This window comes from Oncorhynchus kisutch, linkage group LG27, assembly GCF_002021735.2.
Source record: "Oncorhynchus kisutch isolate 150728-3 linkage group LG27, Okis_V2, whole genome shotgun sequence".
NCBI classification, from domain to species: Eukaryota; Metazoa; Chordata; class Actinopteri; order Salmoniformes; family Salmonidae; genus Oncorhynchus; species Oncorhynchus kisutch.
Window position 1 is genome coordinate 6,467,297 of NC_034200.2, and position 6,000 is coordinate 6,473,296.

Here is a 6,000-nt window from a genome sequence, read left to right on the forward strand (position 1 = left end):
AAAAATTATGCAAATATAATGTAAGAGGAATATACAGGGAGTAACCGTACCAGATCAGGTGTCTGTATATGAAGGCAGGGTAAAGTGACCAGGCATCAGAATAGATGATAATAAGAGTAAAATAAAGAACTGAGTAGCAGCAGCGTGTGTGTGCGTTTGTGTGTGTTTGTGTTGTGTTGGATATGTGTGTGTGTGTGCGTATGTAGTGTATGTGAATGTTTGTGGGATTTATGTGAGAGTGCCAGTGTAGTGTGTGTGAGTGAGTTTGAATATAGTGTGTATAATATAATCTTGTGAGTCTTGTGGTTCTTGTCCACAAGAACAACGCTAATTAAATGTATTTTAGAAGGATTCATGCTAACTGCTAACCGCTCGCTATCTTAGAGGTAGATACCATGCAATTTCGCCTTAGCTTTGTTGAGCTTCTGTTGTTGTTTCCTCTCCATTGGTTTTTGTTACATTTAATACACAGGCCTAAAAGGGATTTTAATGTATTTGAGAATTTGTTTTGTTTCCATATGCTGAATGGAGAGAATAAAGTGTGCAGAACCGAGGACGTGCAAATGACAGAAGAGATGAACAAGCCTTGGAATTGTGTGGGTCAACGCTAGGTAAGAATGTTCAAGGGAATAGACTAAATGCTTCAGAATCATTTTTAACTGCAAATCTTCAGAACATGTAAAACCATGTAGCACCTTTTAATTCTAAATTGCTGATCTGCAATTAATACATCCCCCTAACCTTTCCACAGAAACATTGGGGATGCAAACAGATGGTGCCTGAAATCTTAATGATAGAAGCATTATTTTTGAATTTTTGATGCATTACTTTTGGTAATGTACATTTCTTTCAAATTTGATTCACCACTTCCTTTTTCTTTAAAGATGTGAAGATATAAGATAGCTTCATGACTTTGTCAGCTTTGACAGTCATGTTTGTTTCTAATTACTTCAATAGCTCTCTTCAAATGTGTCTGTCCCCTTTTGTTTCCATAGGCTTGAGAGAGAATGTGCTGTGCAGCATTGGAAGGTCATAACATAATTGATAGCAGAAATTAACAAGGCTTGCTAAGAATTTTGTCCAAGGAAATATACTAAATGTGAAAGAAAAATGTTAGCTGCAATCCTTTTTCAGAACAATGTATGTCACTTTAAATTCAAAATTGCTGATCTGCAATTAATAATACCCCTAATTACTCATTCCCCTGTCCACAGCAACATCGATGGTGCTAACTGAGTATGCCTGCCTGATGTCTGAGACTAGGTGAGGCTCAGTATGAGTATTGAAGGTAAGATTGAACTTTAGTTGAACATGTTTTCAATAAACGCTCAAGCAATCTATAATTTTTCCCCAATTTGATTCAACATTTTCTTTTTCTTTACAGATATGAAACTAGATGGAACACCCCACTAGATGCAATCATTCAGTTGCAGAATTATTTTAAATAAAACATTTACATATTAAGGGGTAATTAAGTGTTTATTTATGTTACATTTAATTGAACTGCATGTCAAATATATATTTTGGATGCATTTCCTGATTGTATGTGAAATATTTAAAATAGTTTTTGTGTTACATTTCATGTACATGCACAAATACATTTTCAGATGCATTTCAAATACATGTTGCATTATATGTCAAAATGCATCCCTCAAAAATATTTTAGATACATTTTTCCCCCCGTATTGGATGATGGTGGTCATTCAGAGTTCGAACTGCACAACTAAGAAGCCTCTCTTGAAAGCACTTATTTTCTGGCTCAGTCACTTCACCTTTGGCAGTTTTGAAGTTGCTCTAGAATCTTACCATTATAGTTTTTGGTATGCTGAATATTTATATTAAATATTATATATTTATATTAAACCAAATCACTTCCTCACTGTAATAACAGGTTCAGAGAGGGGTTAACGGATAGACAGAGGAAGAGGAAGGACAGAGTAGAAAAAGAGAGGAGGAGAAATTAGGGGGTATTGTACTTGGCGGGGTCAGTGCTCTTGGCTCATTGCTACCGGTAATGTTACCTCCGCTTTACACACACACACACACACACACACACACACACACACACACACACACACACACACACACACACACACACAGTGCCGTTTCTAGACATAAGTGACGTAAGCGGCCGTTAGGGGGCCCCCAACCAGGAAGTTGGTCAGTGTCTCAACTCACTGTTAGTTAGGAAAGTAAAATGCACAACGTGCAATTTTGAAATTAAATTTTGCAATGCATCAGCAGTTTCCCACTTGTTATGTCAGTCACTGACAGTTACTGAATTAGCTAACATTTTATAGATTGCTAGGTAAGTTCATCCAGCCAGCTATCTTAACCTTGTAGTAATCATAGCTGAACTACTGACTGGGCACTCAAGGCACGTGCCTAGGGGCCCTGACCTCTAGGGGGCCCTAATGGATTTTGTTAGTCACTCTCACTGATGTCATATGAACTTGGCATAAGTCATGGGAAAATGTGTAAAATTACAGGACATTTGCTTTAATGCTGCAATATTTTCTCTCCTCCCATGGCAAAACGGCAAAAACTGCAGAAAATCAGCTTTAAAATGTCACATTTTTCTTTCGACCTCATGGCAAAATGTGTACAATTGCAGGAAATGTGTTTTAAAACTGCAAAATGCTCTCTCTGCCATATAGATATTTTTGGGAGAATTCCAGGGGGGCCACTAAAATGTTTTGCCTGTGAGGTGGGGGGTGTAACCAAATCTCACTTAGGGCCCCCAAAAAGCTAGAAACAGCCTAGCACACACACACACACACACACACACACACACACACACACACACACACACACACACACACACACACACTCTACACGAGTGTTACCTCCGCTTTATTCATCTGTTGGCATTCTTTACAGCCTTTTGATACAGTTTCCTATTCTGTCATCTGCATTAGCATTCACTTCCTTTGCACAATCTGTCTTCATCCCAAATGGCATCCTATTCCCTGCATAGTGCACTACTGTTGACCAGAGGGTTCAAAAGTAGTGCACTTTATAGAGAAAAGGGTGCCATTTGGGATGCACACTGTCCTCTGATCCTTTTGGTTTTTGTTCGTAAACAGGCTTTTTTTATGCTTGTAGCTCAGTTCTTCTTCAGGTTCAAACTTCGTGAAACCAGACTGACCATTGCGCTCACGATCGTTTCACTTCCCTTGATACGTGCAGTGAAAAATAATGTAAGCTTGTGAGATCAGGCTGGTTTAACAAGCCAATAACGCTCTTTCCTCTGCATAAACACAATTTAGCTCTACATTTCCTTCCCATATTTCAATCCCAAAAATGAATAATATGATCATAACAATCTTCATTATAATGCATGATTCAATGGTAGAAAAAACAAAGTCATCACAACGGACCTTTTAAGCATCACCTTTTATAAAAAATGATATTATAATTCTGTTCATACTGTACATTCCTTTCTCACTCTGGATATTCAGAACTGGGTCTGCCACTGTGAGGCTGCACAATGAAACTCACCAGAGTGGATTTCATTAGTGCACACTGTAGCAAAAAGTTTTGCAACAGAAACAGTGTTTCTTATTGGAGAAATTCAGATAGCCTCTCCCTGTTTCAGTCCGTTTCTTCCATTTGGTTCCAAATGAACACGACCCAGAAGTACCAGTGTGTGACAGTGTAACTAATGAGCTACGATGCAACTCACAGTTTACCGTTTGGCCAGTAGAATGAGCCAGATGTCTATTCTTCTTCTTCCATCTTCTCAGCCGTTGGTTGATATGCAAGGATTTAGGTTGATGTAAGGATACACAACCAGGTAGTGCAATACCTCTCATGGAGCATTCCAGTCAAGCTATTAGGCTTCTGCAGTTTAGCTCAGTCTTCATACCTGAAAGTGTGGATACAAAAGTTAAGTCTGAAATTGCACCCCATTCCCTATCAAGTGCACTACTTTAGACCAAAGCCAGTAGTGCACTATGTAGAGAATATGGTGCCATTTGGGATGCAAGCAAAAGTCTCCAAACAATAAAATGTTTGTGATTTATTATTAAATCTCAATCTTTTGTATACATTTCCGCCAATATTTTGAAAGTGGTGCTCACGAGCCAAAAGTGGTCCCTGTTTTTTGTGTTCGACGTCATCCATTTGTGTACTGTCATCCATTTGTGTACTGTCATCCATTTGTGTACTGTCATCCATTTGTGTACTGTCATCCATTTCGTATGATACATCCTGCAAAACATAGAACATTTAAATAAATAATCGTACAATCTGTTACGAATTTGTTGTGCTAAATATCACAGATTGCATCTTTAAATGATTTATTAAGTGATTTACAAATGTTTTGTTGTTTGTTTTTTCATTGTTGGACAAAAAGACTGTCCAATCACCAGGAAATGACCTCAACTTAATTTTAATTCAGGAAATCTGAGCGTGAGCGTGAGAAATTCATGACGTGGTACGAGACAGTAAGACATAGCACCTTTGATTTCCATAAAGAGATGGAATCATACTGTGACAATGATGTGGATATACTTGTGAAGGATACCTCAAAACCAAAATGAATGTGTCAAAATTGTACTTGAACTCGCTTTGGGGTAAGCTTTCGCAGAGATGCAATATGCTAACAACGTCGATCATTAAAGACCCCGAAGAATTTTGGGAATTTGTTTTTTCGGACCAATACGAAATTTTACATTTTTCATTCTTGAGTCAAGACATTGCCCTGGTGCAATGGAGGCGTAACAAGAAGTGGGTTCTACCCCCGGGTAATGTAAATGTGTTTCTTGCAGCATTTACCACGGCCTATGGCCGACTTGAACTGTGCACCCTCATGGAGCAGCTTCAGAGGCAGATTCTTTACCACTACACAGACTCTGTGGTCTATGTAAGCAAACATGGTGATTGGAACTCAAAGATGGTGACCATATCACAGAATGGTCCTCCTGTGGTCCCAAAAGCTATGCTTTTAGGACTAAAGACAATCAAGTGGTGTTGAAAGCCAAAGGCGTGACTCAAAACTATGAAAATGAAGGGGCAGCTCGGGACTGGCTGACGTCTCTGGCAGCTCCTGGCTGGCGGGAGACTCCGGCGGTGCTGGACAGGCTGGAGACTCTGGCGGCCCTGGACAGGCGGGAGACTCTGGCGGCGCTGGACAGGCGGGAGACTCTGGCGGCTCTGGACAGGCGGGAGACTCTGGCGGCTCTGGACAGGCGGGAGACTCTGGCGGCTCTGGACAGGCGGGAGACTCTGGCGGCTCTGGACAGGCGGGAGACTCTGGCGGCTCTGGACAGGCGGGAGACTCTGGCGGCTCTGGACAGGCGGGAGACTCTGGCGGCTCTGGACAGGCGGGAGACTCTGGCGGCTCTGGACAGGCGGGAGACTCTGGCGGCTCTGGACAGGCGGGAGACTCTGGCGGCTCTGGACAGACGGGAGACTCTGGCGGCTCTGGACAGGCGGGAGACTCTGGCGGCTCTGGACGGGCGGGAGACTCTGGCGGCTCTGGACAGGCGGGAGACTCTGGCGGCTCTGAACAGGCGGGAGACTCTGGTGGCTCTGGACAGGCGGGAGACTCTGGCAGCGCTGGAGAGGAGGAAGGCTCTGGCAGCGCTGGACAGGCGGGAGACTCTGGCGGCTCAGGACAGGAGGAAGGCTCTGGCAGCACTGGAGAGGAGGGAGCCCCTGTAGGCAGAAGATGGAGAGACAGCCTGGTGCGGGCGGCTACCACCGGAGGGCTGGTGCGTGGAGGTGGCACTGGATAGACCGGACCATGCAGGCGCACTGGAGCTCTTGAGCACCGAGCCTGCCCAACCTTACCTGGTTGCATGCTCCCGGTAGCCAGGCCAGTGCGGCGAGGTGGAATAGCCCGCACTGGGCTGTGCTGGCGAACCGGGGACACCATGCGTAAGGCTGGTGCCATGTACGCCGGCCCAAGGAGACGCACTGGAGACCAGATGCGTAGAGCCGGCTTCATGGCACCTGGCTCGATGCCCACTCTAGCCCAGCCAATACGAGGAGCTG